This window comes from Phacochoerus africanus, chromosome 2 (assembly GCF_016906955.1).
Source record: "Phacochoerus africanus isolate WHEZ1 chromosome 2, ROS_Pafr_v1, whole genome shotgun sequence".
Classification (NCBI taxonomy): domain Eukaryota; kingdom Metazoa; phylum Chordata; class Mammalia; order Artiodactyla; family Suidae; genus Phacochoerus; species Phacochoerus africanus.
The window spans coordinates 105755814-105773183 of NC_062545.1; the positions used below are offsets into that span (position 1 = coordinate 105755814).

The 17370-nt window shown below is 43.0% G+C and overlaps 1 pseudogene; it reads left to right on the forward strand.

The window, feature by feature from the left end:
- The first annotated feature begins 4083 nt into the window (after window positions 1–4083).
- LOC125121144 (60S ribosomal protein L17-like) lies at window positions 4084–4607 on the forward strand (annotated as a pseudogene).
- Window positions 4608–17370: the final 12763 nt, after the last annotated feature.

The following is a 17370-nucleotide window of genomic DNA, read 5'->3' on the forward strand; positions in this document are numbered from 1 at the left end:
AATCTCAAAGGTTATATAGAGGCCTTAATGGGGCTTAGTCACATACACCCACCAGATGGTCTCAACAAAACCACCATGCTCTCTCAAGACCTGTTCCTTTGAGGGAGTTTCTGCTGAGGCACAGTGGGTTAAGAACTTAACTGCAGTGGCTCTGGTCACTGCAGAGACACCAGTTTGACCTCCAGCCCAGGGCAGTGGGTTAAAGGATCCAGCAACAGCCACAGCATAGGTCACAGCTGTGACTTGGAGTCAGTTCCTTCCCAATAACTTCTATATGCCCCAAGTGCAGCAATTAAAAAAGAAGACAAAAACAAAAAAAGGAGTTCCCATCATGGCGCAGTGGTTAACGAATCCAACTAGGAACCATGAGGGTTCGATCCCTGGCCTTGCTCAGCAGGTTAGGGATCTGGCGTTGACGTGAGCTGTGGTGTAGGTTACAGACGCGGCTCGGATCCCGCCTTGCTGTGGCTCTGGTGTAGGCTGGAGACTGCAGCTCCAATTCGACCCCTAGCCTGGGAATCTCCATATGCCGCAGGAAGCGGCCTTAGAAAAGGCAAAAAGACACACACACACCAAAAAAAGAAGATTTGTTCCTTGAAATAGCTGCTAGTTTGAGAAAAGTGGGCAAAACATATGCCCTCAGGATAGGGGGTGGGATGAGGAGTCTCTGATTGTCCTGGTCAACTGGCGGTCACATCCTCTCTATGACCTCCTCCAATTGTATTTTGAAAGAAGCCCGGTGACAAATACTATTGTTCTTCCAAAGCCTACAGGAAAGCAAAAATTCTATTGAGAATGTCTTTCTTTTCCCTCGCAATGTTGGATCTATACAAAATGATTAGGACATGGTAGAAGGCCTGGTAGAGTTTTAAAGATTGCTGTTTGTATTTTTCATATGACTACTGACTATTATTCAATTAGAAGCAATTATCACTGTCCATACATCCTAGTATAATAAGAGTTTAAAAGAGACATGAGGAGTCCTTCTGTGGCGTAATGTGTTAGAAATTTGACTGAGGGGGCTCTGGTCTCTGCAGAGGTGCAGGTCCCATTCCTGGCCCATCGAAGTGGGTTAAGGATCTGGTGTTACTGCAGCTGTGGCTCAGATTTAATCCCTGGCCCAGGAATTTCCATATGCCTCGAGTGCAGCCATTTTTTAAAAAATAATAAAAATAAAATAAAGTTTAAAAAAATAAAAGAGGCATGAGAGTTGCTTGAATGCATGATTATAGAAACATACACAGAACTATTGACTAAATGGTGTTGATACTAAAGATTGCCAAAAGTGGGAGGCATACACTGCACAGGCTTCTAGATCACCTTTAAATTCCTTCCCCATTTAAGTTTTGGGGAAGGATGTAAGTTATCCAAAGGATGGTGAAGACCTCTGATTCTATGGGTGCAAATAACACGGCTTGGAACCCTCGTGCACAACAAGATAAAACAGCAGTTAGTGGAGGGCAGCATTACACTCTTAAACTGAATCATCTGGATTTGAATCCTAGCTCTGCCATCTGCTGAATTTATGACCCAAGTCAGGGAGTGAGGCCTCAGGAAAAATCGAACCTGCTGACAGCTTGATCTTGTGGGAAAATAAAGTTCTGTTGCTTCAGCCTCACAGTCTGGGTGCTTTCTAATGGCAGCGCTAGCAAGCAGGGTAATAGAAGCTGAGACCATTGGAGTGTGTTACACCAAAGAAGTGAAAGGGTTGCAAAAAAGAGGAAGAATGCTTATTCCTTTACACTTTGATGGGTGGATATTGAAAAGAGGTGAAGAGAAACAGTTGCTGTTATGAATTCTACTGAGATCTTGCTCACAATACTGCCTCCTTTGAAACTCTTAAACTATTATACCAAGTGAGACTTTATGAGATGGTGCACATGATCCTGCACTAAATACAAAGGCTTCATGTCCAGATGAATTGAATCACATGGTAAGAGGAAAAGATTCCATAGGAAAGCACATACAAGCATGAATGATATAGATATTTCTGTTGGGGGAGGGTCGGGGGACTGTGGCGGTCTTTTGTCAAAACACTAGTTAGGGGAGTTCCCATTGTGGCACAGTGGAAAAGAATACAACTAGGAACCATGAGGTTGCGGGTTCAATCCCTGGCCTCACTCAGTGGGTTAAGGATCCGGCATTGTCATGAGCTGTGGTGTAGGTCAAAGACGTGGCTTGAATCTGGCATAGCTGTGGTGTAGGTCAAAGACGTGGCTTGAATCTGGCATTGCTGTGACTGTGGCTGTGGCTGGCAGCTGTAGCTCCAATTCAGCCCCTAGACTGGGAACCTCCGATGTGGTGGGTAGGGCCCTAAAAAGCAAAAAAAAAAAAAAAAAAAAAAAAAAAAACCAAAACCAAAAAGCACTGGTTAGATTTGGCCAGAGAGAAGACGTTGTATTTCCCTAAACAATACTTCAGCTTTGGCCATAATTAAGGGTAATGGCAAGGCGTGACTGCAGGAGGGCAGGGTATGACTGTTAACACCAATGGTTCTAGGAAAATAATAGCCCAATGTTGTGAGCCAACCCTGGTTGTTTTGTTTTCTCTCTTAGAGCAGGTGCTGAAATGAAGCCCTGCCTGCTCTAGTGATGACTGATGAGAAGGAAGAGGGGAGAACAGGTAAGGAAGGAAAAGGGGAGAACAGGTAAGGAAGGAAGAGCATCCCCATCATGTAAACACTTCTCTTCCATCCATCCTGGGCAAGAATGACCTACCAGCTCCACAAAAGACTCAGAACAGAATTCAGAGAGAGAATGGTAGATGGAACCTCAAAAGAGTTCTTTTAGAAGCTCAGCACTGACTTTTTTTTATAATTTTTTTACTGTTATTTCCCCAGTACAATTTTTTTTTCTACTGTACAGCATGGTGACCCAGTTACACATACATGTATACATTCTTTTTTCTCCCATTATCATGCTCCATCATAAGTGACCAGACATAGTTCTCAGTGCTACACAGCAGGATCTCATTGCTAATCCATTCCAAAGGCAATAGTTTGCATCTATTAACCCCAAGCTCCCAATCCATCCCACTCCCTCCCCTCCCCCTTGGCAACCACAAGTCTATTCTCCAAGTCCAGGATTTTCTTTCCTGTGGAAAGTTTCATTTGTGCCCAATATTAGATTTCAGATATGTGATATCATATGGTATTTGTCTTTCTCTTTCTGACTTACTTCACTCAGGATGAGAGTCTCTAGTTCCATCCATGTTGCTAGCACTGACTTTTTGATGCCTTTTCCCAGATCCCATTTCATTGTAAGTATTTCCTAGACATTGATGCATGAGCTGGTAATGCTCAGCTTAAATTTTCTTGAATAAAAACAATTCAGGAACTAGCTTGCATAGATTTTGTATATTATTTTCAGAAAGAATTTAGCATTGAGGAAATAAACTGATGACTTGTTCCCAAGAGAACAGAAAGTTTCCCATTTACCCTGCCTGGGTCATTACCTCGGTTTGGCCCATCTGAACCTGAGCTGTCTCGACAGCCAGTAAAAAATGAAGGTAATGAGGCTGCCTCTCTGACCAAAGGCTAGGAAAAGTGAAGCATTAAATAAACAAAGTGTGCCATTTGAGCGAAGATGAAAAATGCTGAAGAAGCAATATTTTCTAAAATATCTCAATATGGCTTCTTTCAACATAGGGCTATTGCCTCTACTTTCAGATTTTGACACAGCCTTTTTCTTTACTTTTTTCTTTATCACTCTCTGTTACAAACATATTTATTTCTAATTCAAGTCGCATTTTCTCATCCCCAAGTCTGCTCAGCTCCACTCACATCTCTTCACTTCCCATTCATTTGAGGTCATGCCATTTCCCGCATTTCTGGGGTTTTGACAGGAATGTTGCCAAAAAGGTTGTTCTCTCACTTTAACATAATCCATTTTCTCTAGAACTGGGAGTCCCTCATGCTGTTCCTTCTGTGAATATACGGACCTCATCCACAGAGACAGAATGCAGAGGTGAAGATTGTGTCCTGCATGGACTTTGGCAACAGGTGGGTGGCCTTGATAAAGGTCCTTTAAGACTCAATTTCCTCCTTTTCTGGTAAGCGGCCTGAGGTGACCTCTATTCACTTGACCTAGAAAACCCTACACAATCATGCCAGTCAAGAAGTTCAAATCTTTGTGTTCACTTTAAGAACACTCGTGAAACTGCCCAGGCCATTAAGGGTATGCATATCCAAAAAGCCAGCAAGTATCTTAAGGATATCACTTTACAGAAGCAATGTGTGCCATTCAGTCATTACAATGGTGGAGTTGGTAGGTGTGCCCAGGTCGAACCTTGGGGCTGGATCCAGGGTCACCGGCCCCAAAAAAGTGCTGAATTTTTATTGCACATGCTCAAAAATGTAGAGTAATTCTGAATTTAAGGGCTTAGATATAGATTCTCTGGTCATTGAGCACATCCAGGTGAACAAAGCCCCCAAGATGCAGCTCAGGACTTACAGCACTCATGATCAGATAAACCCTTACATGTGTTCTCTCTGCCACATTGAGATGATCCTTACTGAAAAAGAGCAGTTTGTTTCTAAGCCAGAAGAAGAGGTTGCACAGAAGAAAAAGATAGCCCAGAAGAAACAAAAACTTATGGGTCAGGAATAATTGTGCGGAAAAAATAAACGCAAAGAAAATTTAAAAAAAGACTCAGTTTCCTCTTCTTCAATATGGGGATAGTAACATCTCTCATGCAGGGGGATTGTGAATCTGAAATGGGGGTATGTGTATGTCTGCCATTATTCAATGCTTTATCATGAACTATTTTCTGGGAGTTCTCCAACTCAGTAAGAACTGATAATCCTTTTCCTTGGAAATAAAATTGCATTGTAATAGGAACCAAAAGAATGCTTCTCCTGAAGTGTTTGATCTGGGTTACTTGCCTCTGTGCTAGCAGAACCTTGTGGAAGAAGGCCTAGTCATTGCAAAAACCCTTTCCCTTCCTTATGTGGCAACTTTTTTTTTTTTTTTCTTTTCAGGGCGGCACCTGCAGCACATGGAGGTTCCCAAACCAGGGGTCTAATCGGAGCTACAGCTGCCAGCTTACACCACAGTTACAGCAATACCAAATCTGAGCCAGGTCGGCGACCTACACCACAGCTCATAGCAACGCCAGATCCTTAACCCACTAAGCAAAGCTAGGGATCAAACCCATAACCTCATGTTTCCTAGTCAGATTCGTTTCCACTGCGCCACAACAGGAACTCCCTTATGTGGCAACTTAATGTTATCACAAGGGCAACTCTGGGTTTCCAGCCCATGTAACCTCACACCTTCTCGTTTGTATCTTCACATGCAGTTCTAAACATGGTTAGATCCTTTGAAAGTGTATCATTGGGTCAAACTGACGGGGATTTGCTAAGTTTACTAATTCAGCCTGCCAGTTTTCTATTATTTAACACCATCACAGAGGGTGAAGTCAGAAGTCAGTAATTTTCTTCAGGAATTAACAAAAACTGCCACCAAAACCATCTGACAAAACAAAGAAACAAGTTGGTCACCAAGGAAGGAAGGAAACTAAAAGTGAAACTTACAATGAGGAAGATGCTACTGTAACATAAGTTTCACATTTGACAACGGCTGGCCACAATCCATCTGGAAAGTCTGACCCTTCCCAGAGCCTCAGAAGGGTCTCACACTTATAGATGACAAAGGAACACACCCCCTTCCAGCCAGATCAACTGGAGCTACCCTCTGGATCAGCACTATAGGAGGTGTTGCAGCCAAAAAACCCTCCTGTCCACATCTGTTTAATATTAGGGCAGCCAAAGAAATTCTGATCACTAAGGATGAAAGTAGCTAAGACAAGAAAAATGTCACTCAAAATATTTGATAGGGAATTGTACTGATGAAAGTTAGAATTCAGTTATGATTTCAGAATGTCATTAGGTTATACAATAAGTGTGTTGTTTTTTTTTTTTTTCTTTTCCTCTTGAGTCTCACAAAGACTGTGATTACCTAGCAAACAGCAGTCCCATATTGGGTTAGGTCAGAGGACAAAGATGATGTCTAACTCATGTGTTGTATTTGGAGAGTATTTGGTATTTTCATTATTGTATCTAGCATAATCCTAAGCTTACATTAAGGTGCAACTCTCTGAAACAAAAACCGTAATGATTAAAAACAGCAATTGTCTCATACTTGTACTTGACGTTCCTTGAATTCAGAACTTTACTATGTGTAGAATATGAGGCTATTCTTTTGTTTGGTCCTCTCAACAACAAGATGTGTTAAGATTATCACGTTTTGATACTAAAACAGAGAGGAGTGATGTCCTTCCACAGATTCATGGATAACTATGAATAAACAAATGTTCATAGCAATGAAAGAATGAACTTTCAATACATGACTTATTCTCAAATGCATTATGCTAAATGAAAAAAGCTAGTCCTATAATGCTACTCTATTCACATGACACTCTGGAAAAGGCAAACTGTGGAGCTAGTGAACAGATCAGTGGTTGACAAGGGTTTGGGCTTAGAAAGTGGTTAATACCACACACACAAGGGAATTTGGGAGGGTGATGATGATAGAACATTTCTATACTAACTAGAGTGGTGGACATATGACTGTTTTTATCAGTACTCACAGGCCTATACATCGAAAAGACTGAATTTTAGTGGATATAATTTTAAAACTAAATATTTTCTTTGCTTTTTTTCTTTTTTTTTGTCTTTTTTTGCTATTTCTTGGGCCGCTCCCACGGCATGTGGAGGTTTCCAGGCTAGGGGTCGAATCGGAGCGGTAGCCACCGGCCAACGCCAGAGCCACAGCAATGCGGGATCCGAGCCACATCTGCAACCTACACCACAGCTCATGGCAACGCCGGATCGTTAACCCACTGAGCAAGGACAGGGACCAAACCTGCAACCTCATGGTTCCTAGTCGGACTCGTTAACCACTGCGCCACGATGGGAACTCCGCTTTTTTCTATTTTTATTACTCAATGAATTTATTACATTTATAATTGTACAATGATCATCACAATCCAATTTTATAGGAAAATGGGATGATATATACTCCTCTAGGCTTGCAAGAGCACTTCAGAATCCTAAACCCATCCACCCATCCACCCACTGCCATTCATGTCTAAAGAGTGACATTAACTTGAAAGGCAAAATAAAATGCTCATATATATCACCCTGCCCCTTTTTTTAGGGCTGCACACACAGCATGTGGAGATTCCCAGCTAGGGGTCCAACCGGAGCTGTAGTGGCTGGCCATAGCCACAGCCACAGCAACTTGGGATCTAAGCCACATCTGTGACCTACACCACAGAGCCTTAGCCCACTGAGAGAGGCCAGGGATCGAACCTGAGTCCTCATGGATGCTAGTCAGGTTTGTTAACTGCTGAGCCACAAGAGGAACTCCTATCTCCACATTTTGACTTTGCATGTTTTGGAACCTCAGAATCCCCCAGAGATGATGACTCTTTTGTATCAATAATATGTGTCAAGACTTGTTCTCTCCTTCTATAACCTAACTCAGCTGGTTTATCCCTTTTACTAGATTCTTAGGACTAGAGTCATAAGATTAGAAACAAAAAAGTTTCTAATGCGATATCAATAAAAGGATGGGTTTTTTAAAAGTCTAAAAAATATTGAATTAGAGGTAGAAAAGGCCCATGATTTTGTAATTGCTGCAATAATTAACTAATATTGTTAATGTTTAATGAAGATCATTTGCTTTTTCTTTCCAGGAGGTAAAGTGTTTGCAAGAGTACTCAGCCTGTGGCCTTGTTGTTTATTCTTACACCATTTCTTTGTTCCAGATTAAGAAAAAAGGAAAGCAATTATGTCTTAATTATCTTATATAACTCGTGAAGAAAAAGCAAGAGAGAGGTACTCTTGCTTATTCTACATTATGAGTGCGAGGAAGCATTCCCGTAGAGAAGGAAGAAAGTTGAAAAATAAAGCTCTAGAGGAATGGCACAAAATGTTCATTACTCTTTAAGTATTGGCCTTTAAGACTTTCTAAATATTAATTTGATTATCAGCAAAACTTTGCTGAAGGCCCTGGTAATAACCAAGTTGGTGTCTGTCACTAAAATACTTACCGTGAAGTGTATAGTAAAGAATTTGAACAACAAGTTCCTACGGTGTAGCATAGGGAACTATATGCAATCTCCTGTGATAAACCATAAAGGAAAAGACTATGAAAAAGAATATATATACATATGTATTCAGATGGTGGTCTTGTGAGGACAGCACCCTCAAACTTTGCAATTAATGCTAGGTACAAAATTGATGAACTCATCCCCAGAGTCACTGTTTGTAAAAGTCATTGCTCATGTCCTAGCAATGACCTAGTTATAACCTAGTTAAGATGAGGAACATTGGAGGAACAGGCCACATGGGGTCACAAACAGTGTGTCAGACAGAGGCATGCTACCAAGAAGGGAGACACTGGAGGGAGGAATGCATTTGACGAGATTTAGGAAAGAAATGTGATGCTCTTGGGCTTAAAGAAAATATAGGACTTGGGTGGAGCGTGAGAGAAAAAAGTTCATTTTTACAAAGAAATGAGTAAAAATGAAAGCACAAAAGTGGAGAAAGCATGACACAAAAGAATAGTGAACAGTTCGAAGCAGGTATTGTGGTTGACTTCCAACAGCCATAGCACTCCCGTATGATTAATCTAAGCCATTTGGGGTAATTCCAATGACCTTTCTCAGTGGCTGATTGAAGAACGGGCATGTCACCCAATTCTGGCCAATGAGGGATAGAGGGAAGTCTTTGGAGCTTCTAAAATGCAGACATAGGAAGGAAGAGTCTATCTTCTTCCTCTGGCCACCATTGTATCTAAACATGTCATCTGGAACCACCCTGCTACTAAGATGAGGATGAATACAATACATGGAGGGGAAACCTAGCTAGAAGCAAAGCCGGGGCCTTGATTGTCTACACTGGTGATCTGTCTTTTATATACATTTAATATACATGTTTTTTTCATTTAAACCATTTAAGACCGATATTTCTGTTATTTGCAGCTAACAGCATGGGACAGACTGGTCCATCAAAAATGTCCATGCTCTAATTCTTAGTAGAATTAGAAAAAGGAACTTTGCACATGCAATTAAAGTTGCAGACCTTATGGAGTTCCTGTTGTGACTCAGCAGGTTGAAAATGTTAGGGAAGATGCAGGTTGGATCCCTGGCCTCATTCAATGGGTTAAGGATCCAGTGTTGCTTCAGGCTTCAGGATAGGTCACAGATGCAGCTCAGATCCTGTGTTGCTGTGACTGTGGTGTCGGATGGCAGCTGTAGCTCCAATTAGACCCCTAGCCCAGGAACTTCCACATGCTGCAGGTGCAGCTATAGAAGAAAAGAGAAACATAGTTGCAGACCTAAAAATAGGAAAATTCTCCTGGATTATCTAGCTAAACTCAACCTAATCAAATGAGCTCTTAAAAGCAGAGAACTTTCTGAGACTAGAGTTAAAAAGAGAAGGCAGAAGGGGAGATTAGAGAGATACAAAGCTTAGAATGGATTTGACCCACTTTTGTTGGCTTTAAAAATGAAAGGAGCCATGAGCTAGGGAATGAGGGGGCCTATAGAAGCTGAGGACCATCCATGGATAACAGTCATCAAGGAAATGGGACCTCAGTGCCACACAGCATACACCTGAATTCTGCTGACAACCTGAATGCACCCTGAAACAGAATCTCCCCCCAGAACCCCCAAATAAACTCTCAGGTTGGCCAACACTTCCATTTCAACCATAAGACTCTGAGTAGAGAACCAGCTTGTCACACTGTGCCAGGACTTCTGACCCACAGAAACTATGAGATAAACGGATGCTGCTTTTCATTTTATTTTGTTTTGTTTTTTCTCTCTTTTGGCTACCCCTTTGGCATATGGAAGTTCCCGGGCAAGGGGTCAGATCCCAGCCACAGTTTGGACCTACACCACAACTGTGGCAATGCCAGACCCTTAACCCACTCTGCTGGGTGGCGATTGAACCTACATCCTGGGGCTGCAGAGACTCCACCAATCCCTTTGTGCCACAGCATGAATTTCAGGGATGCTGTTTTAAGTTACTAAAATTGCAGTAATTTGCTGCCCTGGCAATAGCAAACTAATACACAATATCTGAACTGATTAAAAGTTTTAGTTGGAAGTATCCACAGGTCAGGTGTGTAGACCAAGGGACAGATGTCATTTGAGGAATTCAGACCTTGTCCAGAAAGAAAGCAGCCCACCGTTAAAGTGACAGAGAACATCAAGTCATTTAAGAGGTATATGAGAAAGATCTGGCAGCAATATGCAGCATGGAATGGAGCTGGAAAAACTGGCATGGAAAGCAGATAGAAATCACTTTAGGAATCTGTGCAGGGCTTAGCAAAAGCCTTCAGATGAGTGACAACATGTGAAACCAGGAGAATAAGAAAGAAAACTCAGAGTTCCCATTGTAGTTCAGCTTGTTAAGAACCCGACATAGTGTCCATGAGGATGCAGGTTCCATCCGTGGCCTCGCTCAGGGGGTTAAGGATCCTGTGTTGCTGCAACCTGCAGCTTAGGTTGCAGATGCAGCCTGTGGCTTGGATCTGGCATTGCTGTGGCTGTGGTGTAGGCATGCAGTTGCAGCTCAGATTCAACCTCTAGCTGGGAAACTTCCATATGCCACAGTTGTGGCTGTAAAAAGAAAAAAAAAAAAGAAAAAGAAAGAAAGAAAACTCACCAGGGTTTCCAGTGACTAATTGAATACCACTGTTCAAAGCTGTCTCGGCGTTCCTGTTGCGGCACAGTGGAAACGAATCCGACTAGGAACCATGAGGTTGAGGGTTCGATCCCTGCCCTCACTCAGTGGGTTAAGGATCTGGCTCTGCCGTGAGCTGCAGTGTAGGTCACAGACATGGCTCGGATCCAGCTTTGCTGTGGCTGTGGCATAGGCTGGCAGCTACAGCTCCGATTTTACCCCTAGCCTGGGAACCTCCATGTGTCATGGATGTGGCCCTAAAAAAGACCAAAAAAAAAGGCTGAGTCTCAAGTTCAGGTTTGTACCAATTAGCAACATCTTAAAACGATAAAGATATGTATTCACTGTATGTTGGTATTGGTGATTTAACAAGCAGCCCAGTGGGGTATTATCAGGGCAGGTCCAAGAATGCAATGTCATGAGAAGCTGGACTCTTGCTGGCCTTCCAATCCACCATCCCTATAGGGTTGACTTCCCACCTTCATGTTGTCCCTTCAAGGTCACACAATGGCTATAGAAGGCCTAGGCATCGGATCTTCATTCAGAGCATAAGGGTGGCCTGAGTACATCTGCCAATGGCTAACCTTCTGTGCCTGCCACACATCAGATGGTTAAATAAGCAAATAAAAAAGATAAGAAGTTCCCCTTTTTATCTGAGCATATAAGCCAAGTTTGTTATAGACATCTGACTTAAAAAATGAGTACTAAGGAGTTTCCTGGTGACTCAGTGGGTTAAGGATCCAACATTGTCACAGCTGTGGCTCAGGTTGCTTTATGGCACAGGTTTTTATCCCTGGCCCTCTGGCCCAGGAATTTCTTCATGCTATGGCACAGCCAAATAAATAAATAATAAACAAGTAGTAAGTGGACGTGTTTGTAAGACTGTACGTTTCTTCCTTGTCACAATTATTTCTTCCCCAAATTGTCCTCTGAGATACCTATCTCTGGACTCGGTAGAAATCTCCTTGAGTGGTTCGAGTTGTCTCCATTTTTTAACTCTCACCCACATCTCCTCTTGCTTCTCTATTAGTCTTTAAGGATATGGTAATGGAGGCTATCAGGTTTCATTAAAAAAAAAAAAAAAATCAGGAGCTCCCTTCATGGCTCAGCAGTTATCAAACCTGACTAGGATCCATGAGGATGCGGGTTCGATCCCTGGCCTCACTCAGTGGGTTAAGGATAGGGCGTTGCTGTGAGTTGTGGTCTAGGTCGCAGACATGGCTCGGATCCCAAGTGGCTGTGGCTGTGGTGTAGACTGGCAGCTGTAGCTCCAATTGACCCCTGACCGGTGAACATCTGTATGCCAAGGTGTGGCCCTAAAAAGAAAAAAAAAAAAATCAGAAGAACAAAGACAACTATTTCCTGAATGAATGAAAATTTCCAGGAAAGTTGAGTGTGTTTCTGACTCACTGAGTAATACTGCATTTTCCCCCCAGTGCTAAGCGTTTTCAGTTAGGTGACTAATCCACCCCCTCCTCACAGCAGCTTCTGATAAACTAAAAATCTGACTTGCTCCAAAGAGCCACAATCCTTTTTAAAAATAATAGTCATAGCTGTAAGCTTGTGGTTTTCTCATTTACAATGTTATACTAAGCAACTCTATGTTTTGGGGGAGACAGATGAGAGAAAGCTTTTCAAGGAAGGCTTTCATTCCCATCATAAATAGCACATTCTACTATGTTACTATTTGTATCTTTTCCCTTAAGTTTCCAAATGTTTCTATTTTCATACAACTAGCTATTGTTGGGGACAAGGCCTTCAGTATAAATGGTACTGTGATCAAAAGTCACTCTGGCCACTGGCTACCAGTCTCCCCTCTACACACACAGCTCCTGACTTGGTCCAAGAGGTATCTGTCCAGTCAGCAAAATCCAGGACAACGCCCCCAAAAGCAGATGTCAATCCCCCCAAAATCACCAGGGTGTTTTCTGAGGGAGGGGTTTCTATCATTTATGAACTGCAGACCATGTACCTACGAGACACTATGATCTATAGTCCCGTCTGAGAATTTTATGGATGCTCTGGATACCATGCCAGGAGAAAGGCATGTCATCACAGAACTTGGCACATGACGGCAAGATCTTGGTGGGCTCCTTGACTCCGGGTTATATGAAACCTGGATGAGGAATACTGCAACGGAGTAGCCGTCTCCAAACTCTTAATAATAAACTCTTTCAAAAACAAAAGCATATGAGTTCTTGTTGAGGTTCAGCAGGGTAAGAACCTAACAGTCTCTGTGAGGATGCCAATCTGGCATTTCTGTGGTTGTGACGTAGGCCAGCAGCTGCAGCTTCAATTCAACCCCTAGCCTGGGAACTTCCATATGCTGCAGGTGGAGCCCTAAAACGAAAACAACAAAAGGAAAACAAAACAAAACAAAACACCGCAATCATATGTCCCTAATTTATGGATATTTACTTATAAATTATACACATGTACTACTCTGCTGATAAATTATGTGCTTAACCCTGAAAAAGTAAAATCTCAAAAAGATGAGATAAAACAAATATTAAAAGGTCAGGGAGTTCCTGTCATGGCGCAGCAGAAACGAACCCAACTAATATCCATGAAGATGTGGGTTCAATCCCTGGCCTCGCTCGGGGGGTTAAGGATCTGGCGTTGCTGTAAGCTGTGGTGTAGGTCACAGACGGCTTGGATCCCTAGTTGCTATGGCTGTAGCGTAGGCCGGCAGCTGCAGTTCCCCTTCGACCCCTAGCCTGGGAACCTCCATATGCCACCAGTGAGGCCATAAAAGAGAGAAAAAAAAAAAAGTCAGATATTTTCCTATCACCAAGAAGGACCCTGTGGGGTCTCCCCAGGACAGAGCCCTCCCCCATATTCTCTGCTGTAGCTCCCCTCTGAAGTATCAAGATAATAAAATCTGATGAATACTTTTGGGGGTCTATCAAATGCTAAAAACACCACCAAATGAAAGAAATTAACTACTTGATGATCATAAGCAGTAGCCCCCAGAACTTCTGGTGCCTAAGGATTGATAATGTGGACCCCTGTGACACCACTGTTACCTCACCATCAGCCAAGCAGAGAATTGTGCACGAGCAGATGACACCTTTAAACACCTGAAACTAACAAAATTTTGTAAGTCAACTATACTCCAATACAATTTATTTAGAAATAAACAAACAAACAAAAACTGCCCTGCTGAAACCCATCAGGGTGTCCCAGTGTTTTGAGCACTAGCACTGGAATAAATGCTGCACTTTGCTTCACCACAACCTGGGGTCAGAAGGTTGGCTTTACTGCATGTGGACAAGGGGGACCCAAGTTTGGGCTGGTAAAATTTCCACCCCCAGGAGATGCTTTTACAAAAGCACTAGATGCACACACCCCACTTTGCAGCCCCGTCCCCAGGCCCTGTGTTCCAGCTGCATCTTGATGCCAGACTTATCACAGTATCAAGCTCATGAAGCAAAATGTTGAAAGTACTACAGCAGAAAGAAAATGCTAGCCCCCTTAAATAAAAATAACCAACAGCATTCTCTGACTGAGAAGCTGCACTTCTTCCCCCCTCTTATAAAAGATAAATAATCCAAGTAAGGATTTCTCAGCAGAAGAGTTCAATGGAAAAGCTCTGACTATACAGACTGAAAAGAACCAAGTTTCCCACAAAGAGTCACTCTGCTTTCAGGCCACAGTTGCACTATATTTGATAAACCAGACTGTTTTGTTCTCTGTCACAGAGAGAAAATCAGCTTCCGATGTGAGTGGGGAAGAGTGTTACAAGGTTGCACTGTGTTCCAGAAACAGATGACCTCTGCATTCAAATGCCCCTCCCTGCACCTCACTGGCTTGAGTGAATAATTGGTCTGCTTCTTAGACTTCTCAACTCTTAAATGGGGATGACAGCATGTGAATATGATATGGCTTCTCTGTGGCTTAAAATTCAAACATGACGTTAATGGAAGTAAACATGTTCTGTGTGTTATAAAAAGTTCTATAAATGAGAGGAAATAAAAGCATGCCCCCTCCTGCCATAAAAACAAAAGCCAGGAGCTCCCGTCGTGGCGCAGTGGTTAACGAATCTGACTAGGAACCATGAGGTTGTGGATTCGATCCCTGGCCTTGCTCAGTGGGTTAAGGATGTGGTGTTGCTATGAGCTGTGGTATAGGTTGCAGACGTGGCTCAGATCTAGCGTTGCTGTGGCTCTGGTGTAGGCTGGTGGCTACAGCTCTGATTAGACCCCTAGCCTGGGAACCTCCATATGCCACGGGAGCAGCCCAAGAAATGGTAAAAGGACAAAAAAAAAAAAAAAACCCAAAAGCCGAACGACTGACACTGTAACTTAGGTGTGCCGTGCTGGAGAAATGAGTATGCAACTTGGAAATCTAAAGTCCACCCCAGATCCTTTGAGACATGCTGGTTTGCTAGCCCATGGCTCTGAACTGCAATACCACAGCTAATCCTGTCCTGAGTGAGTGAGGGGATGACTCCATCCATGGACCTGGTAGAAGCAACTGAGTTGATTTTGTATAGGGGTCACATATGCACCCCCACAGTTAAGGTGGGCAGGAGAGGGAGCTATGGCAGTCCTAGTGGAGACTGGAGGCTATAGCCTCACAAGGTCCAGTGTGGAGTCCACCTGATTCTGTGGAGAACCTGCAGCCCTCTCTGTTCACTAGACACACTGGCAGTACAACCAATCAAGTGTCTCAGCAACAAATGAAAGTAGGGTCACTGGACAAGTTTCAAAGTTTTGGGCCCTCACCCGTCTGAAGCCTCTGTGTCCAAGCAACACAGGCCCAGAATGTCCTCCACAGATGAAGTCATTGAAGATGACTTACACGAACATTTTTAAAGCTTCAAAATTTATTGCTGTACACTTTCGCATAGCATTTACTATGGAAATACTAATAGTGCAAATATTTATTTTGGACTTTGTAGCGTTTGAGGGATCACAAAGCTTTTGGGTATCTTTCGCAACCATTTAAGAAGATCTGTTATTCAACTTATTTCAGAAATTCAAACAAGTCATCTTATATGCAAAAAGAGTACATAATGCTTTCTAGATCTCCTCTCTAGCACAAAAAGGCTACCCTGGAAGCTTCCAGGGGCATTCCTTTCCATGATAATACATATGTGTCTCTCAACACTTTTCCAACTGCAAGACACTCCGTTCGGTCACAAAATCATTCAACAAGTATTTCTTGACAAACTGTTATGCGCCAGGCACTATGCTAGGCTCTGGGGATACTAGGATGAAAAGATGCAATCTCTGCTTTCATGGTGTTTACAGTCTAAAAGTAGAAACAGACATGCGAACAAATTTACAATACAATACAGTAAAGTGCTTCCGTGGAGGTATTTACAAAGTGCAGTGGGAATTTGGAAGGTGGCGGGAAAAAGAACGTCTGCCTGGAGAAATCAGGGACAGCTTCACAGAGGAGGTAGCCATTGAGCCGCGATGTGACCAGTGCTCGGGAATTCGCCACGTAGACAGGCAGGCAAAGGAGACGACAGGCGCAAAGACAGAGGCCCAAAGGGCCCTTCGAAGGAGCAGGTGATGTGGTTTTTCTTGAGCCAAAGATGCAGTGGGAACAGTGACAGGATGAGCTAGACAAGTAGGCAGGTATCAGATCGTGAAGAGTCTTTTGATCATTCGTCCATTTATTCAACAAACATTTCTCGAGTGCTTACTATGTGCCAGGCACTAGGCTAAGCGCTGGGGTTATAATAGGGAACAAGACAGATACATCCTTGCCCTCACGGAGCTTACATTCTAGTAGATAAAAGACAGACAAAAAGTCAACAAATAAATAAAATACAGATTTAGAAGGTGGCTACAAAGGAAATAAACAGAGTGCCAAGGCAGAAAATAAAGTATTGTGGTTATTTATAAGTGGAGGGAAGTGAGGGTTTTCAGCAAATGCCTCTTGGAAGTGACATAAAAGGACACCTGCAGAGATAATGAGACGGCTCCAATGGGAACCCTCGCTATGTGCCAGGCACTGTGCTAACACTTTACAAATGGGATCTGTTCAGTCCTCACGACTCTATGAGGTAGATATTCCTATTCCTATTTCACTGAGGAGGAACAGGCTCAAAGACATTAACCTGACAAGTCACACGCATGGCAAAACCAAGGTTCAAACACAGACTCTGCACTTCAAAGCGCTCGGCTCTTAAGCACAATTCAAAACTGCATACACAGAGACGTGAGGAATTTTGAGCAGGGAAATTATACAGTAACATTTGCTTCAAGGACCATTCTGCTATGTGGAGGAGGAAAAGGAAGAATGGAGAGGAAGGAGAAGGGAAAGGGGATAGGTGGGGGAAAAAAGAAGCCACTGAAAGCCTAGAGGAGAGGAAAAGAGGTTGCATAAAGGCAGGGGTTGTGGGAATAAAGATGTAGATGTGAGAAACCTGGACAATGACTCTAACAGGACTGATGGGATGTTGGATGCCAGGGGAAGAGTGGCATCTGGAGTCACTCTTGGGCTTCCACCCTGGGCATCTGGATCAGGTGATTTGCTTTTACCCAAGTGAGGGGATGCAAGATGCTGGTGGGTGTGGGGGATGAGATGATGCATGTATTTCTGGACATGTCCTGTGGGTATACTGGGAACATCTTGACTTACAGGATGGTTCCCAGCTGGACACCATGTAATGGCTTTCACATCTTGTTCTCTACCTGAGCAAAGTACATAAGAACAAA